This window comes from Dendrobates tinctorius, unplaced genomic scaffold (genome assembly GCF_039654945.1).
Source record: "Dendrobates tinctorius isolate UK_male_01 unplaced genomic scaffold, ASM3965494v1 ptg000332l, whole genome shotgun sequence".
Classification (NCBI taxonomy): Eukaryota; Metazoa; Chordata; class Amphibia; order Anura; family Dendrobatidae; genus Dendrobates; species Dendrobates tinctorius.
Window position 1 is genome coordinate 8,912,197 of NW_027361998.1, and position 25,439 is coordinate 8,937,635.

A 25,439-nucleotide genomic window follows, 5' to 3' on the forward strand; every position below is an offset into this window, starting at 1 on the left:
ACCACATATATACTACATACATACTACATGCATGCTACATGCATGCTACATACATAACACATATATATTACATGCATGCTACATACATACTACATGCTACATACATACTACATATATACTACATGCATGCTACATACTACATGCTACATACATACTACATGCATGCTACATACATACTACATGCATGCTACATACTACATGCTACATACATACTACATGCATGCTACATACATACTACATGCATGCTACATACATGCTACATGCTACATACATACCACATACATACTACATATATACTACATGCATGCTACATACTACATGCTACATACATACTACATGCATGCTACATACATACTACATGCATACTACATACATGCTACATGCTACATACATACCACATACATACTACATATATACTACATGCATGCTACATACATACTACATGCTACATACATACTACATATATACTACATGCATGCTACATACTACATGCTACATACATACTACATGCATGCTACATACATACTACATGCATGCTACATACATACTACATGCTACATACATACCACATACATACTACATATATACTACATGCATGCTACATACATACTGCATGCTACATGCATGCTACATACATACTACATACATACTACATGCTACATACATACCACATATATACTACATACATACAATACATTCATACAATACATACATAGACATACAGTACATATAACATAGAGTAACATACTTACCAATACTTGTCACATTGTTCCCCGAAGCCATTGTCTTTTCCGGAATAAATATTAACATAACAAACCACAAAAATACTCACCCACGATCCGAAGCAGTCCACGAGTGTGTCCCACGACGATCTTGGGTAGAGAACTGCAGCATCAGCTGTTGCTGCCGTTCTCTACGGGCTGCAGGAACCCAATGACGGAAGGTAGGTATCCTTCCGCACTGTATTCCTCCGCCACTTAAAAAAAAAAAAAGTCCCTAGTCTCACTTTATGCCATTGCTGTGTGGGAATTTCCCACGCAGCAATGGCATAAAGTGAGACTAGGGACTTTTTTTTTTTTAAGTGGCGGAGGAATACAGTGCGGAAGGATACCTACCTTCCGTCATTGGATTCCTGCAGCCCGTAGAGAACGGCAGCATCATCTGATGCTGCCGTTCTCTACCCAAGATCGTCGTGGGACACACTCGTGGACTGCTTCGGATCGTGGGTGAGTATTTTTGTGGTTTGTTATGTTAATATTTATTCCGGAAAAGACAATGGCTTCGGGGAACAATGTGACAAGTATTGGTAAGTATGTTACTCTATGTTATATGTACTGTATGTCTATGTATGTATTGTATGAATGTATTGTATGTATGTAGTATATATGTGGTATGTATGTAGCATGTAGTATGTATGTAGTATGTATGTAGCATGCATGTAGCATGTAGTATGTATGTAGCATGCATGTAGTATATATGTAGTATGTATGTAGCATGCATGTAGTATATATGTAGTATGTATGTAGCATGTATGTAGTATGTATGTGGTATGTATGTAGCATGTAGTATGTATGTAGCATGTATGTAGTATGTATGTGGTTTGTATGTAGCATGTAGTATGTATGTAGCATGCATGTAGTATATATGTAGTATGTAGTATGTATGTAGTATGTATGTGGTATGTATGTAGCATGTAGTATGTATGTATCATGCATGTAGCATGCATGTAGTATGTATGTAGCATGCATGTAGTATGTATGTAGCATGCATGTAGTATGTATGTAGTATGTATGTAGCATGTAGCATGTATGTAGCATGTATGTAGTATGTATGTAGCATATATGTACTATGTATGTAGTATATATGTAGTATGTATGTAGCATGTAGTATGTATGTAGCATGCATCTAGTATGTATGTAGCATGTAGTATGTATGTAGCATGCATGTAGTATGTATGTAGCATGTATGTAGTATGTATGTAGTATGTATGTAGCATGCATGTAGTATGTATGTAGTATATATGTAGTATGTATGTAGCATGTAGTATGTATGTAGCATGCATGTAGTATGTATGTAGTATTTTTTTTTTTTTTTTTTTTTAACATTTAACACATTAGCCGGATGATGGGACTACTACTGTCCCATCATTGGCTAATGTGTCAATCACTGTCATGGTAGCAGGCATCGCCCGATGGGACTTGTAGTCCCATCGGACGATGCTTGCACAGACCCCCGGACATCAGCACAGCCCCCCGGCAGGCCGGCACAGCCCCCCGGCAGGCCGGCACAGCCCCCCGGCAGGCCGGCACAGACCCCCACAGGGTGCACAGACCAGCCCCCCGGCAGGCCGGTACAGACCCCCACAGGGTGCACAGACCACCGGCAGGCCGGCACAGCCCCCCGGCAGGCCGGTACAGACCCCCACAGGGTGCACAGACCACCGGCAGGCCGGCACAGCCCCCCGGCAGGCCGGTACAGACCCCGGGCAGTCCACACAGCCCCCCGGCAGGCCGGCACAGCCCCCCGGCAGGCCGGCAGAGACCCCCGGAAGGCCCGAAATGACGGCGCATCATGATGCGCACACACCGCGCATCATGATGACGTCAGTCTGTCAATCAACTTTGAACTTCCGATTCCGATGCCGAATTCCGATATTGAAAAAATATCGGAAGTCGGTATCGGAATTCCGATACAGCAAGTATCGGCCGATACCCGATACTTGCGGTATCGGAATGCTCAACACTAGTAATGACGTGTTATTAGAGGTTGTCAGTATAACACAGTCACCATTTACTAATGGGAACCAATTGACACAAAATAAGGAAGACGAGACAAATAAACACAGTCTAGGTGACGTCTCCTTCTACTTACTTATAAATAAGCTGCTGTCCACATCTGACGCAAGCTGAGGAATGTACACCGGCTTTTGACTTAGAAGGGTATCAAAGTCTAAGTCACTAATAAATGGATGACCTTTGATCTCAAAAGCTCCTCCTGGATAAAGGAAAACAAAAGTGGTGTGTTCATTGTCAGAAACAGCTTTAGCAGACATTTGGGAAATAAAATGGAAATCTTAGCATTGAGAACTATAAATGGAGAAGCTGATAGAGAAGTAATGATCCTCATGGACACGAGTGATATGTCCTCGGGGTAACAAGAGAATATTGATATTATTGTATTTGTTACCTGTCCCAAGTCTATCCACAGGATTTGTTCTGAGCAGCTGCATGATGAGGTCCCGAGCATCGGGTGGAGGACTGTAATGACGATCCCAAATCAAATTTCCTGTTATATAGAAAATTACAGAACACAAAACCTCTTTACTGGACTGTAAGATAAAGCAAAGGATGTAACTAAACCAAGAGAGCCAGTAAAAGCAATGATCAGATTACTTTACTTACCAGCGGCCACATTTCCATAAAACTCAGATAGGGAAGCTCCATCAAATGGTCCAAATCCCAGGAAAAATTCATTTAATATGATGCCCATTGACCACCAGTCAACAGGTCTTCCATAGGCTTTCTTCAGGATGACCTCAGGTGCTTTGTAATAAGGGGAGCCACACTCCTGGAAACCAAGAGAAAATAGAGATGAGAATCAATGAACCTTTTATTATGACAAGTTCTTGACATATAAACAGAATTACAGAAGATAAAATTTCAGTGAAGAAGCTCTACAAAAATGGAGAACGTAGGGAAGACCAAATAGAGCTATGAGATTTGTACAGAACAGGCTAAGTTCCTGTAGGTAATGCTAACCTCCTCATCCTGGAACTCTCTGGAGATGTCCTCTGCTGATGGCTTGTAGATGTTGGTGTTTGGTATCATGACACCAAGTTTTGAAAGTCCAAAGTTGGTAACTTTAATATGTCCTGCAGATGTTATCTGGAGGCTGTGAAAGAGAAGATGATTTTAGCTTCATAGACCGTGAGATAATAAAGGATAACTTTCCCCCTTTGTTATACTACAGGTATGCACTTACTTCTCCGGCTTAAGGTCTCTGTGCACCACACCGTAACTATGCAGGTATTCCACACCAAGGACGGCTTCTGCAAAGTACAAGCGGGCCAACGGGACAGAGAAAGGACCCCTGGTGCTTAGAAGGGTCGCACAGTCTCCACCTAAAGAAGAAAGGAAATATGACCGGTGAGAGGTTTATACGACAGATCACCATGATGGATAAAGAGAAGTGAGCGGAAACATTGGGGCAGGAGACAATATATAAAGATAGAATGTACAGAATATTAGTCTGAGGTCACGTTGAAATTGTCCTCCAAGTAACTAATGACATAAAGTGATGTCACATCTGGTCTACAGCTGGAGACACTGACGTTCTCAGTGCGGACAGACAGGGAGATCCCACACATCAATGACTTTCTGAGCCTCTAGGTAATAGATAACCTATAGTAAATGCTCTGTGGGGATGTAACGTCCACGTGGAGAAGTCTTAATGATATGAGAGGTAACAAGATGTCAGCAGCCATGGGCTGAATATTACACAATGTACGTGTCCTACCTCCTACATACTCCATGACCATACACAGGTGAGATCTGGTAGGGAAGGAGCAGAGCATGGAGACCACAAAGGGACAATCTGTGAAGGTGAGGATGTCTCTCTCGATAAAGGCCCTTTCCATTTTATTAGAAGTAGTCAGGCTCCGCTTGGCCATTTTCTTCATAGCGAAGATCTGTTGTGATTCTTTATGGCGCACTAAGTTGATGTCTCTGCAGAGAAGGAGAATCCATGGTTTATAATGAAGCCTTATTAACAGTCTTTATATAGAAGTCATTACATGACCTTTTGTACTAATGTTTAATAGCAGCAGTCCGGCCATCACTAGCAATCCACAGCTAGAAATCCATGAACTAACACTCCATAGATGGTGGGAGGTCTGCACCACGCCACGTCTGCCCTCACCAGGTCACATTACAGGTGAGAGAATCTGCTGACATTCACCTTGGGCAGATTCGCTATAACCGACCAGTAGATACGATTCAGTAAAAATAAAAATTGGTAAAAAAGTAAAGTGCTCCAATTGTGGTAAGGAGATGGATATTAGGCTTTCTCCACAGTCCAAGGCAGAATAAATGGAGGGGCGGGAAGAAGTTAAAATTGAATTACACACATTACACCCACTTGTCCTCGGCCCTCCGCGTCCATCACTGCAGTCCGCCGTCCTCTGTGCCGGTCTTTGGCTGTTCTCCCTTCTGCTGCTGAGGCCGGTGATAGGACTCACATGGTCATGATGTAGGGTGGGGGTGCAGATGTCATTGGCCTCAGTATCGTGTCACCCCTTACGTGACCATGTGCAGCCAATCACTATTACCATCTTCAAAATGGGGCCCTGAAAAATCCAAAGATCGGCGTAGAGGACGGTGAAGCTGTGGTGGAGGCGGCAGGAGAAGAACAGATGAGGTCTAGGACCGGGGAGTGTCTTCTATTCTATCATCCCTTTCCTTACAGACTGGTTGGTTACAGATCAGTTCGCTCCGCTGTATATAACTGAGCTGAATAGTGACCTGGAGATGTGGACAGTGATGTGGACTCCGATCGTTTCCCCATGATAACACTGACTGGCAGAGCACAGAGGCAGAAGCATTGTCATAGGGAACCCTGAGAAATGGCGACTATAGGAATAGAAATCTCACCCGAAATCTCCGCTGCTGATCAGTTTGGTGGTTTCATAGTCGCTCATACGCGGCTCTCCTGCCGGGATCAATGATTTCATCAAGTCCTAAAAAAGAATAAGAAATAATACTAAGATCTAGAAGCTGAAAACAATAATACTAAAGCAGAAGCCATAATAGTATAGATAATCCGCGCCACGACCCAGTGAGTATAATGCGCCAACATTTCAAGGACACGTCATAAATACTAACCCCGACAACAACGAAAGAAGGGGGAGTGATACTCCGGAAGAAGATTGTCACAATTTATATTGACAATACATATAAAATAACAAGTATAGAATAAAAAATCTTACACGTAAGGACAAGATGGAATGAGAACAGAAAAAGTGACACATCCATAATCCTAGTGACGTGGATATGGGGAGTGAATCTGGACCTAGTCTCTAGATCTGCAGCAGAGAAGACAGGGATATTATCACATCTGCCGCCCCCAGTAAAGTAAGTTATATATCGCTGGAATCAGGGTCTCTGTCCCTACATTATGCTACAGCATAAACCTGGTGACAGATTCCATGTAATATAAATGCTATTCTCTGAGTGTCATCTACACTTAGAACCGAGCCGTCCCATGGTTATATGGGGGATGATGCTGGACGGGTCACTCACACCCCATGATCTGGTGATACACAGACACCCCTATATCTCTGTGATACTTACACCGGCGGATTCTTGGATCTCCTGAATCTTACAGATTCCACTGTCGGGATTCGCCAGCGCTGATGGTGCTAAAATAATGATAAAGTGATGAGGAAATAAAATCTATTAGACGATATCAATCCTACATACATAATACCACAATATAAGGGAGAAATGACAAGACGTCTGTAAATGGGAGTAATCCTCGTTATATGGGGAGTCTAAGTATGAGAACGGACGACGCATCCACAGATACATGTAATGAAAATGGTGGCGGACCCCCAATCACCACATGAATGAGGAGCCCCCCACCCAGCACATGTGAGTGATGGGAAGAGAGCTGAAGCATAGCAGCCATATGCAAATTATCCTGGAAGTGCACTGGGGGCGTGTCAGTGCACACGGATTCCTTCTTCCACGCCCCCAGTGCACTTCCATCCTGATTTGCATACGGCTTCTACCTTACATTTCTCCTGACTGGCACATTGGATTTCAGCACACAAATCCTTTTTATTAGGGGGGACGTCCTACACCGTCATCCCACCTGCTCCTACATGTAACATGTGCTGCCAGGTCCCCATTCCATGGAGTAGAGAGTGAATCGGCCGTTCTTCCCTGCGCTGTGGAATCTCTGGAGATTCCTGGTAGAAGGTCATGTGATCGGCTCACCTGTGATCAGATCGCTGCTCAGCTCCGCCTGACTCCTATTAGGGTCAGGGGTATCCGGGGTCACATTCTCCCCATGTTCGTCGTCGCCTTCCGGTGTTTCCTAATAGATATAATATAGATCATTAATATGTGGAAGATTTCACTAAATCCCCAAATACATCAATCAGGACGACTAAACCAACATATACAGATGCACCAAGTGTAACTCTGAGAATAGAAGGTGATGGCTCCTTACCGGCAGGGTCGGACTGGCCCACCCGAGAACTTGAGGATTCATCGGTGGGCCCAGGCACTGACACCTGCTGACATATAGGGCCGGCAGCTGCCTAGGGCCACTGCTATGGGGCCCGTGAGTCAGGAGGACCCGCCTGATGCCAGCGGAGCAGCAGCGGATGACAAACTGCTGCGGCTAAAGCCTGTCTCCACTGCTAAAGAGAAATGAATATGCGCTCTTCCCCACACCCCCATGGGCGTGGAGAGCAGTGAATATTCATTTCACTTTAATAGCGGGCAGAGTTAGCCGCACGCTATTGCTAATGCTGCCCACTATAAGGGCTGACAAACCAGGGCCCCTGCTCCCCCCAAGGGGCCCCTAGCCCACGTAGCCGCTATGGGGCCTGTATGTCAGGGGGTCCGGCCCCAGCGCTGCCACCTAGTGGGCACATCACAGATGCCAATACAGATGAAAGCAATAATGGAGCAGAGAGCATCAGATGACGCTCCCTCTCCCACCATTCCCCTCTGCCTCTGACACAGCAAGTGTGCGATGACGTCACTTCATCACTTCATCACTTACCCGCTTTGTGTCAAGCACACGGCAGTGCAGCTGCTGATACCAGAGCAGAGCCGGGAGCAGCGCGGGGAACGATGAAGAGAGGCGAGAATTGGGTTTGCTATTATATATATACACTCACTGGCCACTTTATTAGGTACACCTGTCCAACTGTGTGTTAAGACTTAATTTCTAATCAGCCAATCACATGGCGGCAACTCAGTGCATTTAGGCATGTAGACATGGTCAAGACAATCTCCTGCAGTTCAAACCGAGCATCAGTATGGGGAAGAAAGGTGATTTGAGTGCCTTTGAACGTGGCATGATTGTTGGTGCCAGAAGGGCTGGTCTGAGAATTTCAGAAACTGCTGATCTACTGGGATTTTCACGCACAACCATCTCTAGGGTTTACAGAGAATGGTCCGAAAAAGAAAAAAAATCCAGTGAGCGGCAGTTCTGTGGCCGGAAATGCCATGTTGATGCCAGAGGTCAGAGGAGAATGGGCAGACTGGTTCGAGCTGATAGAAAGGCAACAGTGACTCAAATTGCCACCCGTTACAACCAAGGTAGGCAGAAGAGCATCTCTGAACGCACAGTGCGTCGAACTTTGAGGCAGATGGGCTACAGCAGCAGAAGACCACACTGGGTACCACTCCTCTCAGCTAAGAACAGGAAACTGAGGCTACAATTTGCACAAGCTCATCGAAATTGGACAGTAGAAGATTGGAAAAACGTTGCCTGGTCTGATGAGTCTCGATTTCTGCTGCGACATTCGGATGGTAGGGTCAGAATTTGGCGTAAACAACATGAAAGCGTGGATCCATCCTGCCTTGTATCAACGGTTCAGGCTGGTGGTGGTGGTGTCATGGTGTGGGGAATTTTTTCTGGGCACTCTTTGGGCCCCTTGGTACCAATTGAGCATCGTTGCAACGCCACAGCCTACCTGAGTATTGTTGCTGACCATGTCCATCCCTTTATGACCACAATGTACCCAACATCTGATGGCTACTTTCAGCAGGATAATGCGCCATGTCATAAAGCTCGAATCATCTCAGATTGGTTTCTTGAACATGACAATGAGTTTACTGTACTCAAATGGCCTCCTCAGTCACCAGATCTCAATCCAATAGAGCATCTTTGGGATGTGGTGGAACGGGAGATTCGCATCAGGGATGTGCAGCCGACAAATCTGCGCCAACTGTGTGATGCCATCATGTCAATATGGTCCAAAATCTCTGAGGAATGCTTCCAGCACCTTGTTGAATCTCTGCCACGAAGAATTGAGGCAGTTCTGAAGGCAAAAGGGGGTAGAACCCCTTACTAGCATGGTGTACCTAATAAAGTGGCCAGTGAGTGTATATACAGTGTATATATACTGTATATATTTCAGTGAGTGAGTCCTGGTGGCCATAAGACTGTAGGACTGTGGGGCTGAATTATATTCTACGGGGGGCAGCTACATTATATTCCATTTGGGGCTACCTTATACTCTATGAGGGTCTACATTATATTCTGTGGGGGGTGCATTACAACCTATGAGGGGGCTGTATTATACCCCATGAGGGGGCTACATTATATTTTATGAGGGGCCTGCATTATTCTATATGAGGGCTGCATTATATTCAATGATGGGGCTGCATTATAACCTATGAGAAGCTACACTATATTCTATGGGGGGCAGTATTATATTCTGTGAGAGGGGCTACATTATGCTCAATCGGGGGGGCTGCATTATACCCTATGAGGGGCTACACTATATTCTATTGGGTGTTGCATTATATTCTACGAGGGGGTCTACATTATGTTCTATGAGTGGGCTGTAATATACCCTATGAGGGGCTACACTATATTCTATTGGGGATTGCATTATATTCTATGAGAGGGCTACATTATATTCTACTAGCTGAAGAGCCCGGCGCTGCCCGGGCATAGCAACTAACTAATTATCCTCCATGCCATAGTCCCTTGCCCATATACCCATCATACAACATCCTCCATCCCATAGTCCCATGCCCATATACCCATCATACATATCCGCCATCCCATAGTCGAGTGCCCATATACCCATCACACATCCTTCATCTCATAGTCCCATGCCCATATACCCATCATACACATCCTCCATCCCATAGTCCTGTGCCCATATACCCATCATACATATCCGCCATCCCATAGTCGAGTGCCCATATACCCATCATACAAATCCTCCATCCCATAGTCCCGTGCCCATATACCCATCTTACATATCCTCCATCCCATAGACCAGTGCCCATATACCCATCACACATCCTCCATCCCATAGTCCCGTGCCCATATACCCATCATACATATCCTCCATCCCATAGTCCCATGCCCATATACCCAACACACATCCTCCATCCCATAGTCCCGTGCCCATATACCCATCACACATCCTCCATCCCATAGTCCCGTGCCCATATACCCATCATACATATCCGCCCTCCCATAGGCCCGTGCCCATATACCCATAATACATATCCTCCATCCCATAGTCGAGTGCCCATGTATCCATCACACATATCCGCCATTCCGTAGTCCCGTGCCCATATACCCATCATACATATCCTCCATCCCATAGTCCCGTGCCCATATACCCATCACAGATCCTCCATCCCATAGTCCCGTGCCCATATACCCATCACACATCCTCCATCCCATAGTCCCGTGCCCATATACCCATCATACATATCTGCCATCTCATAGGCCCGTGCCCATATACCCATCATACATATCCTCCATCCCATAGTCAAGTGCCCATATGCCCATCACACATCCTCCATCCCATAGTCCCATGCTCATATATCCATCATACATATTCTCCATCCCATAGTCCCATGCCCATATACCCATCATACATATCCGCCATCTCATAGGCCCGTGCCCATATACCCATCATACATATCCTCCAACCCATAGTCGAGTGCCCATATGCCCATCACACATCCTCCATCACATAGTCCCATGCTCATATACCCATCATACATATTCTCCATCCCATAGCCCCATGCCCATATACCCATCATACATATCCTCCATCCCATAGTCCCGTGCCCATATACCCATCATACATCCTCCATCCCATAGTCCCGTGCCCATATACCCATCATACATCCTCCATCCCATACTCCTGTGCCCATATATCCATCACACATCCTCCATCCCTTAGTCCCATGGCCCATATACCCATCACACGTCCTCCATCCCATAGTCCCTTGCCCATATACATATCCTCCATCCCATAGTCCCATGCCCATATACCCATCATACATATTCTCGATCCCATGGTCCCATGCCCATATACCCATCATACATATCCTCCATCCCATAGTCCAGTGCCCATATGCCCATCACACATCCTCCATCCCATAGTCCCGTGCCCATATACCCATCATACATATCCTCCATCCCATAGTCAACCATTATGACACCATAATGAGGGGCGGGGCAGGATACACACACAGTTTTTCCCCAGTATGTAGATAGGGGCAAAATTGTTTGGTGAATTGGAAAGCGCGGGGTTAAAATTTCACCTCACAACATAGCTTAGGATGCTCTCGGGGTCCAGACGTGTGACTGTGCCAAATTTTGTGGCTGTAGCTGCGACGGTGCGGATGCCAATCCCGGACACAAACACACACACACACACACATACATACGTACACACATACACACACACACACATACATACACACATACACACACACACATACATACACACATACATACACACATACATACATACACACATACATACACACACACATACATACACACATACATACACACATACATACACACTCACATACATACACACATACACACACACACATACACACACACATACATACACACATACATACATACACACATACATACACACACATACATACACACATACATACACACATACATACACACACACATACATACACACATACACACACACACATACATACACACATACATACACACACATACATACACACATACATACACACACATACATACACACATACATACACACACACACACACACTTGAGCTTTATATATTAGATTGGGGGCTACATTATATTCTATGAGGGGGCTGCATTATACTATATGAGGGCTACACTATATTCTATGAGGGGGCTGCATTATACTATATGAGGGCTGCACTATATTCTATGAAGGGCTACCCCAACCCCTGCTACATAATTAGGACATGTACTACCTTATATTATACCCTGATATTAGCCTATTTTACCACACAATTGGTGGTCTTGTATTGATTTCTATGTAGCTACATATAGTAGTGGGCCCCAAAAATGATTTTTTCTGGTGGGCCCAAGGTGCCCCAGTCCGACACTACTTACCGGGCGTTCCGACGAGCGGTCCGGAACTTCTAGTGCACACAGGATTTTTTCAGCCAGTTCTTTAATAAAAGCCAAATCTCCATATTGAGATCTTTTTTCAGCCTATAAAGAAGAAAAGAAACAAAAAAGAAAAATGTGAGCTGAGAGGCGGCCATTGTACGTGTCACCTGCTCCTCCCGGCAGAGACACCGACTCCATCCAGTATTTGGGGACTCGTCGTGCTTTATATTGGAGGAACGAAGAAGCTTCTCTCCCACCATTATTATCCAGGATTAGAGAGGAGTTTTGTGCGGAGCGTCCGCCATTTACCTGCTGCAGTAATGTCCGGATGTTGTGACAGAAATCCGTCAGATACTCTGACGTTAGTTGATGTTGTCGGTTTTTGGTCAGGCAATCCTTTACTAGCTGCACCACCAGCCGGTGAGTGAAGCAGAGGACGCCATCGGGGGGTAGAAGCACAATGTTGGGGTGATGGAAGATAAGAACCTCCAATAGTGCTTGTACCTGAAAATCGCTCAGACGTAATCCAGCCATAGTGAGAGATTGCAAATGCTCCCAGTCACTATAGAACCATAAATGGCACCGGTGACCCTGCGTCCATTCTATAAGTAGGGACTGAGCTGTGAGGTCATAATGGGCGAGAATCACCAGTGATGTCATAATGGCCGAGAATCACCAGTGATGTCATAATGGCCGAGAATCACCAGTGAGGTCATAATGGCCGAGAATCACCAGTGATGTCATAATGGCCGAGAATCACCAGTGATGTCATCACGGAATCTTGTGATGGAATCTTCCCGCATCAGCTCTGCACAAATAGATGCTGCCTGGCAATATTTGTCTCATGCTGAATAGACGCTTTGCTGTGTTTTTTCCTGCGCTTTTTGTCATTCACTTGAATGGGAGAAATATGCTGCAAAACTCCTGAGAGACTTGACAAACCGCTGCTTTTAAAAAAAACCCCTGAGATATCATAAATCCCAATCTCTAGGCTGCGGCGTCTCAAGGATACTTTTCTGGCATGCCGAAATGTTCGGTCAGCACTCGAGCATGCTGAGCTAACAACTTATCCGAGCGTGCTCGCTCATCACTAATCCTCAGTCATAGGAATGGAAATACTGGATATATTTATTAGTAATAAATCATTAACAATCAGGACATCGTTAACATTAATCTTTGTGTCTTTGGAAAGTTCCATCCGTTACTTAAATTGTGAAATGCCCCTCTCTTCTGTCCCCATGTAGGCACAATGTATGAAGTAAATGAGAGAGAGAGCAGGAAATATATATATATATATACAGTATATATGGACACTATTTGTAACAAATTGCTTTCATTTCTATATATATACTGTAGGTGCTTCTCACACAATTAGAAGATCATCAGAAAGTTACTGACATTACAGAGACATTACACACAGAGTGATCTATGTCACGGGTTTATTTCTGGTAATGTTGATGATTATGGCTTACAGCCAATGAAAACCCAAAAGTCATTATCTCAGTAAATTAGAATACTTTATAACACCAGCATGAAATATGATTGTAAAATCCGGAATGTTGTCCTCCTGAAATGTCTGTTCAGTAAATGCACTCAATACATGGTCGTGGCTCCTTGTGCATCCGTTACTGCATCAATGCGGCGTGGCTGGGAGGCGATCAGCCTGTGGCACTGCTGAGGGGTTATGGAAGCCCAGGTCACTTTGATAGCAGCCTTCAGGTCATCTGCATTGTGGGGTCTGGTGTCCCTCATCTTCCTCATTGCTGATCACCATCTAGGTTGATTTCTCAAAATTTTGTGGAACTTCACAAATGGCGTCAGTCACCCACACCCACTCGTGGCTTCTTATGTGAGAAGGCTGAGCAGAATACCAACAGGTATGGTGTAGCTGGTATTCAGCTACTACCCTCTGCTGCTCACAAAGCCTTGCCAACATATACAGTGGCGTTGCAGCACATGGTCACGTCGCACACCAGTTGTTGAGCTGGCACTTCAGAGGGGTTGCATTTTGGGAACTATAATGTGCCAATGGGGCACTTTTATCCCAATTATAAATTGGAGAAGCAGGTCCGTAGACTGACTGCCGCTCTATTTATTCTGTATTGGGCTGCCAGAAAAGTAATTGCAACGCTTACCAGCCCCTTACGGCCTGATTAGAGCAGGGGGTCAACATGTGTAGAGGGTAAAATCACCTCCTTCTATTGATCGGTGAAGGTCCCAGTGCTTAGACCCCACTGATCAATAAAGTGATCACCTTTCACATAGATAGTGGAGAACTTCTTATTCTCTGGACAACCCCTGTAACTTTTCTATCTTACCCACCCTGTCTCCGTTCTGTCTGTGAAGGTACCATTTTATATTTCCACATAGCTTCTTCCCTAGTATATATGTTTGTGATTTTTTTAGATCTCTTCCATTTTAATTAAAGGGTTTTCTGTACAAATTAGAAAAAGAACCTGTGTTAAAATTGACCAAGCGTTCACTATCCAGTAGTGTGAATGTATAACACTAAACCCCTTGGTGACGTCTTTATACTGACCTGCGATATAAGGGAATAGCGCACCTGTATCTCTGACTCTGCTGCCTTCCCCTGGCTTCACTGTCCTCTCTTGTACTCCATGTCAGGTTTTGAAAGCTGGCTTGTGTGGCTCAATAAGGTTATCTGTTTAGGACTATTTGAAGCCCACTACGATACACACCTGTGTCTTAGGATGGAGACTCTGGAGTCCTATATTTGGTGTGCTCCACTTTCTGTGCATAATGTGTTTCAACTGGCTGCCATCCCTGCTGAGTTCCACTTTATCTGTCCTACTGCTCCTGAGACTCCAGATTGTCCTTGTCCTCATGGTTCTATGTTATTATTATTATTATTATTATTATTATTATTTATATAGCGCCCCTAATTCCATGGTGTTGTACATGAGATGGGGGGTTACATACAAAGTTATAGATATCGTTTACAGTAAACAAATTTGTAGTGACAGACTGGCACAGAGGGGAGGGGACCCTGTCCTTGCGGACTTACACTCTACGGGATAGTGGGGAAGAGACAGAAGGTCGGGGGTGCAGCAGCTCTGGGGGTGGTGAGGCTGTTGTGTGAGGAACGAATAAGTGTGGAGGAAAGTGGAAGGTCTTGGAAGGATCGAAGATTATGTGAGGGAAGATATTGGGAGATTAGTTCAGAGATATAGTGAGGGGAGAGATTGTGGATGGCTTTTTAGGTCAGTGTTAGTAGTTTGAACTGGTTTCGTTTGGGAATTGGGAGCCAGTGGAGAAATTTGCAGAGGAGAGAAACAGGGGAGTAGCGAGGAGAGAGGTGGATTAGTCGGACAACAGAGTTGAGGACAGACTGGTGTGGTACAAGAGAGTTGTCGGGGAGGCCACAGTTGAGGGTCTTGCAGTAATCAAGGCGGGAGATGGTGAGGACATGCACAAGAGTTTTAGTAGATTGAGGGTTGAGGAAGGGACTGATTATGGAAATATTTTTGAGTTGGAGGTGGCAAGAGTTTGGACGTGTGGTTTGAAGGACAGGGCAGAGTTGAGAGTTACTCCAAGGCAGCATATTTCAGGAGTGGGAGAGAGCGTGATGCCGTTTACCATAATAGATAGATCGAGTAGGGAAGATACGTGAGATGGAGGAAAGATGATGAGTTTGGTTTTGTCTACATTGAGTTTTAGGAAGCGAGAGGTGAAGAAGGAGGATATGACTGATAGACACTCCAGAATTCGGGACAGCAGAGAGGTGACATCTGGGACAGAGAGGTAGATCTGATTGTCATCAGCATACAGGTGTGCTGGAAGCCATGGGACTTTATGAGTTGTCCTAAGCCAAGGGTATAGATGGAAAAATGTAGGGGCCCCTAGACAGAGCTTTGAGGGATTCCAACAGTGAGAGGGCGGGATGAGGAGGTAGTGTGGGAGTGGGAAATGATAAATGTGTTCTTGGAAAGGTAAGAGGCGATCCAGGACAGGGCAAGGTCTTTGATGCCAAGAGATGAAAGAATCTGTAGCAATATGTGAGTAAGTCATTAGTAATTTTCATCAGGGCAGTTTCTGTGGAGTGGTGGGGGTGGAAGCCAGATAGGAGGTTGTCAAGGATAGAGTTAGATGAGAGGTGGGAGGAAAGCTGAGCATGGCCATGCTGCTCAAGGAGTTTGGAAGCAAACGGGAGCAGTGATATGGGGCGAAGGCTGGGCATAGCAGTTGGATCAAGGTTAGTTTTTTTGAGGATGGGATGGTTGAGGAAGATAGCGATAGGTTGAAGAGATGGGTTAGGGCTGGAATGAGCGTGTTAGTGAGGCAGCTGGGAGGGGATGGGGTCAAGTGCACAGGTGGTGAGTAAGCTCTCCATTAGTGATATTGGAGAGGGAGGTTATTAGGGAAGGGCAGAGGTCTGGTATATGGAGAGTTTGAGATGGTGGAAGAGTAAAGGTTTGCCTTGTTTGGTCAATCTTATTTTTGAAGTAGGTGGCAAAGTCCTCGGCAGAGAAGAGGGGAGTTGGAGGTGGCAGTGGTGGGCGGAGGAGAGATTTGAATGTGCTGAACAGTAGTTTTGGGTTGTAGGATAATGAAGATACAAGGTTTGTGAAGTAGGTCTGTTTAGCAGAGGTGAGGGCTAATTTGAAGGCAAGTGTAGCTTGTGTGAAAGCAGTGAAGTCGTCTGGCAGGCATGTTTTCATCCAATGTTGCTCCGCGACTAGTGTTGAGCTTTCCGATACCGCAAGTATCGGGTATCGGCCGATATTAGCTGTATCGGAATTCCAATACTGACTTCCGATACTTTTTTCATATCGGATACCGGAATCAGAAGTTCCCATAATGCTATCAGCCCGCTCGCTTTGATTCAGCCAATGGGATTCCTCAGAAGTGTGGGCACATCCTGTTAGGCATGTAGGCATGTTAACTATTGGCATGGCTGTGATTGGCTGCTGAAATGATGTCATGATGCACTATAAAAGCCACTGCCGCCGCCTTTTCTGGTCACTCTGCTGTGAATTCAGTTAGGGACAGGCTGCTGTTGAAGACTGTGAGGGACAGTTCGAAATAGCGATCATCACAACAATATTGTGCTTTACCCAGGCTACATAAACCACCACTGTAGCTTTCTTTTGCCTAGCAGCAGTGTTCACAGCTGTCTGCAAGGGCTGTGTGAGTGCAGCTCACGCTGTGGAGTGGGTCCTGCAGCCACGTCTGGTTGTAGGCCGCCCAGCGTGCCTCACTGCTGCCTCATACATATTTTTCTTTTTGAGCTGCTTATTTTAAAAAAATTCTATCTAGTGTGCTTCCATCCGTATCCTTATACGTTGGTTGCAAACACTAGTAGTAGACAGCGGAGCCTTTCTGCAGCCTGTCAGTGCTAGTGCCCACTTAGCTGCACTGTTCACGGCTGTCTGAGAGGTCTCTGACTGTGTGTGAGTGCAGCTCACTCTGTGTAGTGTGTTCTGCAGCTACGTCTGGTTGTAGGCCGCTCAGCGTGTCACTGCCTCACACATTTTTCTTTTATTGCAGCTCATTTTTTCTCCTATTAGTGTGTATCCATTCGTATCCATATACGGTGGTTGCAAACACTCTAGGAGTACACAGCGGAGCCTTTCTGCAGCCTGTCAGTGCTAGTGCCCACTTAGCTGCACTGTTCACGGCTGTCTGAGAGGTCTCTGACTGTGTGTGAGTGCAGCTCACGCTGAGTAGTGTGTCCTGCAGCTACGTCTGGTTGTAGGCTGCTCAGCGTGCGTCACTGCCTCACACATGTATTTCTTTAATTGCAGCACCTTTTTTCTTCTCCTATTAGTGTGCATCCATCCATATCCATCTACATTGGTTGGTTGCAAACACTATATAGGAGTAGATAGATTAGCCTTTTTTCTGGCTTGTGCCCTTCAGCTGCAGCCAGATTAGAATTACCCAATTTTTTTGGAGCCTCATCTTTTGCATTGTAGGTTACCTGCCTGCATTGTAATAGCTCCAGAAAGTTGGTGATACTCTGACTTTCAAATCTTTGATCACATCCTTTTAGTTTTTTTTCCCCAAAAAAAAACAACAAAGTTCACCAAACACTACATTTGAAAGTTGTGTAGGCCACATTAGCTCCCATTGAAGGTAGTCGACACACACACTTCATAAAATTAGTGTTTCTTATACCTGTAACCAGCTGTTCAGGAATAAGCACACTAAGGCCCCCCTTTGAACTTTTCTGCCTATCTTTCTCAGTCTAGCAAGATGAAGAAGGCAGGGAGTAAGGCACGTGGCCGTGGGCGTGGAGTTTCAGCAGGGAGAGGACGTGGGGATTCTGCAGGGAGAGGACGTGGGGATTCTGCAGGGAAAGGACGTGGGGATTCTGTGCCTGCTGTTGGCACCAGTGAGTCAGCATCCCCCAGTTTTAGCAGGCAACAGTCCTTTATGCGCAGCTTTGTAGGACCTCACCGTACCCCACTGCTGCGGAAGGAACAAATTGAAGCCGTTGTCGGATGGATGGCAGCTAACGCATCGACTTCAATTACTTCCACATCCTCTCAGGGCCAGAGCACCGAAGAGCAACCATCTGTCTCTTCACCACCTGCCAAAGTGCCCAGGCAGTCAGAGACCCCTGGACAGCAGCCATCACAGTCTCTACTTCTGTTCTCGGAATCTGTTGGTTTGGAAAGAGGGGGCCAGCCAAGCAGCATTCCAGAATGTGAAGAAGAGGGAGTATGCAGTGATGCGCAACTTCTTTGTCCCTCTGAATCTGAAGAGGCGGGTGGTCCAGTGCCTATGTTCAGCACACCTCAGTACGCATCAGATGATGACGAGACTCAGTTACCACTTTCTGGTGCGTACGGTGCTGGCGAGACAACCCAGGAGAAGCAGGTGTTTGAAGAGGGGAGTGTAGATGATGAGGTCCTTGACCCATCATAGCATGAGGAACAGGAAGGTGGTGGGAGCAGCTCTGAGGAAGAGATTCCCCGAACGGCCAAAACCGGAGGGAGAAGGAGGGGGCAGACTTGGTTGCCTGTAGCCTCCACTTCGGCACCCGTTAGGAGCATTCCACTTTCAAAAGGCAAAAAGGGCGCTCCCAAGACTTGCAGTGCGTGGTCCTTTTTTGACACAGTTGCAGATGACATTTGCTTTGTCAAATGCAAGCTGTGTCATCAGAGAGTCAAAAGAGGGAAAAATGTCAGCAACCTCAATACCACTAATATGTGGAAACATGTGCGGACCAAGCACGAGCTGGAGTTACACAGACACACTGAAGACGTAGGCCAACGTACAGCACTACCTACCACCTCTTCAGCTCGTGTTGGGGCCTCTTCCTCCAGCTCACACACAGCTGGTTCGGTTTCCTCACAGGATCGCCAAGGAAGAACCTCTGGCACTGTTGTCCGGAGACCCTGTGACATTCCACCCACAGCACCACGTTCCCAGTCATCCTCACACTCCCAGGCCACTCGGCAGCCATCGGCAGCACTGGCATGGGAAAAAAGGCGGCCATACTCGGCAAACCATCCCCGAGCACAGGCTCTGAATGCTGGCATTGCCAAACTACTGGCCCTTGAAATGCTGTCATTCAGGCTAGAAGGTGCAGGTCTGTAAGAACGGAACATGTCCTCGACTTATCCTTACAGAGCGACACACAGATAGCTTCACTGTGGCCGTGATAACAGCCGTTACACGGTACTCTGAGAGGAGCGTGCTCGTACACCGCTGTCCGGTGAGAGAGGAGCGTGCACGTACATGGCTGTCCGGTGTACGTAAAATTGTCAAGCTCCGTGTTTTTTAAGTATACGGACTGATACACGCTGTCTCTCTATAGTTTTGAATGTGATCAAACAGCAAATATATTTAACTGTTTGAAAGCTAGACAAAACTAGAAGGTGCAGGTCTGTAAGAATGGAACAGGTCCACGACTTATCCTTACAGAGTCACACACAGATAGCTTCACTGTGGCCGTGATAACAGCCATTACACGGTACTGAGAGAGGAGCGTGCTCGTACACCGCTGTCCGGTGTCCGTAAAATTGTCAAGCTCCATGTTTTTTTATGTATACTGACTGACACATGTTGTCTCTCTATAGTTTTGAATGTGATCAAACAGCAAATATACTTAACTGTTTGAAAACCAGACAAAACTAGAAGGTGGAGGTCTGTAAGAACGGAACATGTCCTCGACTTATCCTTACAGAGTCACACACAGATAGCTTCACTGTGGCTGTGATAACAGCCATTACACGGTACTGTGTGAGGAGTGTGCACCGCTGTATGGTGTGAAAAAATGCACGCTCAGTACCTCACCAGGACAAAAAAAAAAAATTGGGATTGCTTTTAAAAAAGCAGTTTGCAGAGCAGTGGGTAAACAGCAATGCAGCCGTCAGGAAGCCTTAGAAGGCAGCCTAACAACCAACACCACTGATCCAGCAAAATATAGCCTTCACTTGCACTGCACACACAGTGACTGGTGTGTTATACAGGCAAAATCGCTAGCAGCAGAAGCAGTTTTTGGTGTCTTCTTCCCTGCCTAACGCTCTCCCTACAAAATCATCAGCAGCAGCAGCTCTCCCTATTCTGAGATCAGCATGAGTAACATGGCGGTCGGCGTGCATGCCCTTTTATACCCCCTGTGACGCCCACCAAAGCAAGCCAATCACTTGCATGCCCTTCTGAAAGATGGTGGTGACCCCTGCCTATGTCATCATGTTGCCCACAGTGTCCGTGGATCCTGATTTGCTGAAAAAGAGCGCAAAACAAACTTTTGAAACTCGACTTTGGCGCTTAAGTCACCGACCTCGTGGCCGACCTCATCCTAGGGTCGGTTTTCGTTTCATGAAACCCGACTTTGCCAAGAGGGGGAAGAGGGTGCTGCTTCCAATAGCTCAGATGAGGAGGAGGAGCATCCACAGCAGACATCGACATCGCAACAGCTGTTATCTGGCAGGCCCGGAGCACTCCAAAGGCAGGTTCCAAAAATCAAAAGAGTTGCGGGACAGCTTGTCCAGACGGTCAAAATAGCACAGCGTGCTAGGCCGCAAAATGTCTTCCAAAGTAGGAATAGTGCAGTGTGGCACTTTTTTGAACAAAATCCTCATGATCAGGCCAAGGTTATCTGTAAGAAGTGCGCAAAGACCTTTAGCCAAGGGAAAAATCTGAAAAATTTGAATACCAGCTGCATGCTTAGACATTTAACCAGCATGCACTTGCAAGCGTGGACACAACACCAAACCTCAAGTACCACATGTGCAACTGATCACAAAGAAGGTAGTCAGCAACGTTACATTGTTTCTCCCACTGAAAGCCCACTGGTTACCACAGCAGCAAATGTTGAGGTGTCGTTGCAAGGCCAAAGCAGTCAGGGAATCCCACTGTTATATCAACGAAAGACTGAATCTAGGCCATCAGAAAGAACACCAACTCCATCACCATCATCAACCCTCTCTCAGTCCGCCCTGTCCACCGCTAGTTCCACCATATGCAGCTCTCAAGTCCAGCTCACCCTCCCAGAGACTATGAGTAGGTCAAGAAAGTACTCAGTCTCTCATCCGCGTACACTGGGTTTGAACGCCCACATTGACAAACTAATCTCGTTAGAGATGATGCCCTATCGGTTGGTGGAAAGCGCAGCTATCCGCGAACTCATGGCTTATGCAGTACCACGCTATGACCTACCCAGTCGCCACTTCTTCTCTCCAAAGCCATCCCAGCCCTCCACCATCATGTGAAAGACCGCATTGTCCATGCACTCAAGCAGTCAGTGAGTGGAAAGGTGCACCTCACAACAGATGCATGGTCCAGTCGGCATGGCTAGGGCCGTTACGTGTCCATCACTGCGCACTGGGTTAATGTGGTGGATGCAGGGCCCACAGGGGACAGCGGTGGTGGGACAGTGCTGCCTAGCCCACGATATAGGAAACAGTTGGCTGTAGGTGTTCGACCCTCCTCCTCCAGAAGCGAAAGCTCGTCCACAGAGCGCAGTCGTACGAGCACTCCATCTGCAGCTGCCACTGTTGCACACGAGGTGTCCCCCTATCGAGCAGCTAGTGGAAAGCATCAGCAGGCTGTGTTGTAGATGATGTGTTTGGGCGACAGACACACCGTGGAGGTGCTGGCCGAGTACTTTCAGCGACGAACTGAGTCATGGCTGGGCAGTATACATCGTGAGGCAGGCAAGGTAGTTAGTGATAACGGCCGAAATTTTGTGGCAGCCATAGCCCTTTCAAAACTCAGCCACATACCTTGCTTGGCTCACACCTTGAACCTGGTGGTGCAGTGCTTCCTCAACAATTATCCGGAGTTAACAGCCCTGCTCCAGAAGGTGCGAAGACTGTGCGCGCACATCCACTGGTCGCCTGTACACTCCATTCATATGCAGAAGCTGCAGCGATTGCTCCACCTTCCCAACCACCGTCTCATTATCGACATTGCAACAAGGTGGAACTCCACCCTGCACATGGTTGAGCGGCTGTGCGAACAGAGGCAGGCCATAATGCATTTGTGGGAGGATACACGGCCAAGCACTTTGAGAGCAGACATGGAGTTGACAGGTGTGCAGTGGTCGAAGCTGAAAGACCTCTGTAAAGTCCTTCAGTGTTTTGAGGAATGCACACGGCTGGTAAGCACAGACGACGCCATTCTAAGCATGAGCATCCCACTTATGCGTCTGCTCATGCAAACTTTGACGCACCTTAAGGAGCAGGCGTCTGCAGCCAATGCTGACGAGGAGGAAGAGGAGGAGGGAATCCTTGATGACATTCAGCCATTGTCTGCTCAGGGACCTCTCCTGGACGAGGTGGAGGAAGAAGAGGAGGATGATGATGGGGATGATTACTTAGGGGAGGAGGATGCATCTCGTGGGGCAAGTGAAAATGTTGGCGTGGCAAGGTCTGGTACAGGGTTTGTGCGTGACTGGAGGGATGTGGATTTGCCAGAAAGTGCTCCTCCAACCAGGACTCGCAGTGCATTATTGACACCGGGAACATTGGCCCACATGTCAGATTATGCCTTGCAGATCCTAAAAAGGGACCCCCGCATTGCCAAAATGATGAACGATGACGACTACTTGTTGTCCAGAATCCTGGATCCACGCTATAAAGGCAAATTACAAAACATCATGCCACAGGAGAACCTTGACCTAACATTGGCTAATAAACAAGCAATTCAGGTAAACCGGTTGGTTGAGGCATTCCCAGCACACAGCAGCGGTGATGGTTCTCACACGAGCCGTACGGGCCGGGGGCAGCTTGGCAGAGGTGTTTGTGGTGCACACAGCAGAAGTGGCGTTGGAGACAGGGGTTTTATGACAATGTTGTGGACTGATTTTTCAAGTACCGCTCACACAACTGGTAATACTGCATCGATGGAAAGTGACAGGAGACAGCAGTTGTCAACTATGGTTAAAAACTACTTTTCCTCCCATATCGATGTTCTCCCGCACAGGTCATTCCCCTTTGACTATTGGGCCGCTACACTGGACACCTGGCCTGAATTATCATAATATGCCTTACAGGAGCTCGCTTGCCCAGCTGCAAGTGTGCTATCGGAAAGAGTCTTCAGTGGATCTGGATCAATCCTGACAGAAAAAAGGACCCGTCTGTCAACCCAAAATGTGGATGATCTAACCTTCATTAAAGTGAACCATGCATGGGTTTCCAAGGATTTTGTCCCACCTTCCCTTGATGACACATAGGTTGCCAGAAAAATGGCTTGCTTTGGTCCTCCTCCTATTCCGTGAACTTGACCTATTTCGCCTTTGCAGCAGCTGAATGTCCCACATCAACATATGCCACTTTGTAAACCGCCCTAACTGGGCTGCCCCCCCCATGGCCGGGGTCACCACCTAGCGCACGAAACCGTGCGAGTGCCGTTGCCCTGGACAGGTGGGTAGGCCGACTCTTGGGCGCGGGCACTGGCACAGGGTCCCTCATAGTGCAATCAAGTGTCTCTGATGGTGGTGGTGCACACCCGCCGTCAGACACACCGCCGTACTATGAGGGGCCCAGTGCCAGTACCGACGCCCACGAGTATGCCCCCCTTGCTTGGGCAGGGCCCCAGCATTTGCAATGTTTACCTCTCCCTGCTCCTCCGCTGTGTAGTCTGGGCTGTCAAATCCTTCACTGGGAGTGCCACTACAAATTGATTGAACTGAAAGATGATGGTTAAGATGTAGCTATGCCCTGTCCTGCTGGCCGGGCTCTAGCTCCAGATGATCAATGGCTTCCATTTCTTATGGACGTCAACTCACAATGACATGCAGTGGTGGTTTATCATCAGCTTTCACAGTTTTCCTACCCACAAACGTGTGACATTCCGGCGCACATTTTAAAATGTGCCCTCTCATGCCAATCAAATAGAATCGCCTACGGCCTGTGGCTTCTGTCTCTTGCACTCCAAAGTTACGTGACAGATCATGATAGCCAGTGAGCACCATGTTTACATCGCTCCCTGTGATAAAAATTGGATTGAGATGAGTAACAATGATGGAATCAATGGAAGTGCGATACAGCAAAACTTTATTCACAAAAAAATGTTTTCACTGTCTCAACACACAAATTAATTTAGGGTCAGCATCACCTATGAGAATTGTGACGGAAGTTTTTCCCGTGAACAGTAATTCCTAGATTTCTGCAATCACTAGCCTTTATGTCAGTAATTGTATGCATCTCATTTCCTATTGCGGAGAGGCTGGACTGTATTACTGAGACAGAAATATATATGAAGATTTAAAAATAGCACCAAAAGTATATAGTTGTGTATGCCTCAAATGCATTTCCTTTTTTCCACTTTTTAGATTGCTGTGTAATCCATACAGAGAACACGGAGATTTTACATGTTTAAACTATGCTATATATACCTGCTATCCAGTGATAAAGTACCCTTTCTCAACTTTGTACAATCTGGTCAAATCCATACTGGGCCTGAGACCGTCTGAGCCTGCCTCCTGATCTATAGACATAGGTTTTTAATGTGTAAACTAGGCTACATATATACGTGTTATCCGGTGAAACTGTACCCTTTATCAACTTTCTACAATGTTGTTGAATCCATACTGGGCCTGAGAACGGCTGCCGAGCTGTTAAGCAAGCTACAGCACCTGTGGTTTGGACCCGTAATTTTTTCAGGAATGACGGTTAGGCCTAACTCCGGAATTGCGGTTGACCTGAAGTTACTGGGAAATCATCGTTCGCGGGGAATAATCTGAATCCCAGATCCCCATCACTAACGGAGTTCAGCAGGTTATCTGCACCTGTAAGCGACAAAAGCTGGTCCTTTGAGTGCAGCGTGCATGCAGCCCTGGACATGTATGGGAATGCTAGACCTGTTATTGCTCGATCTCA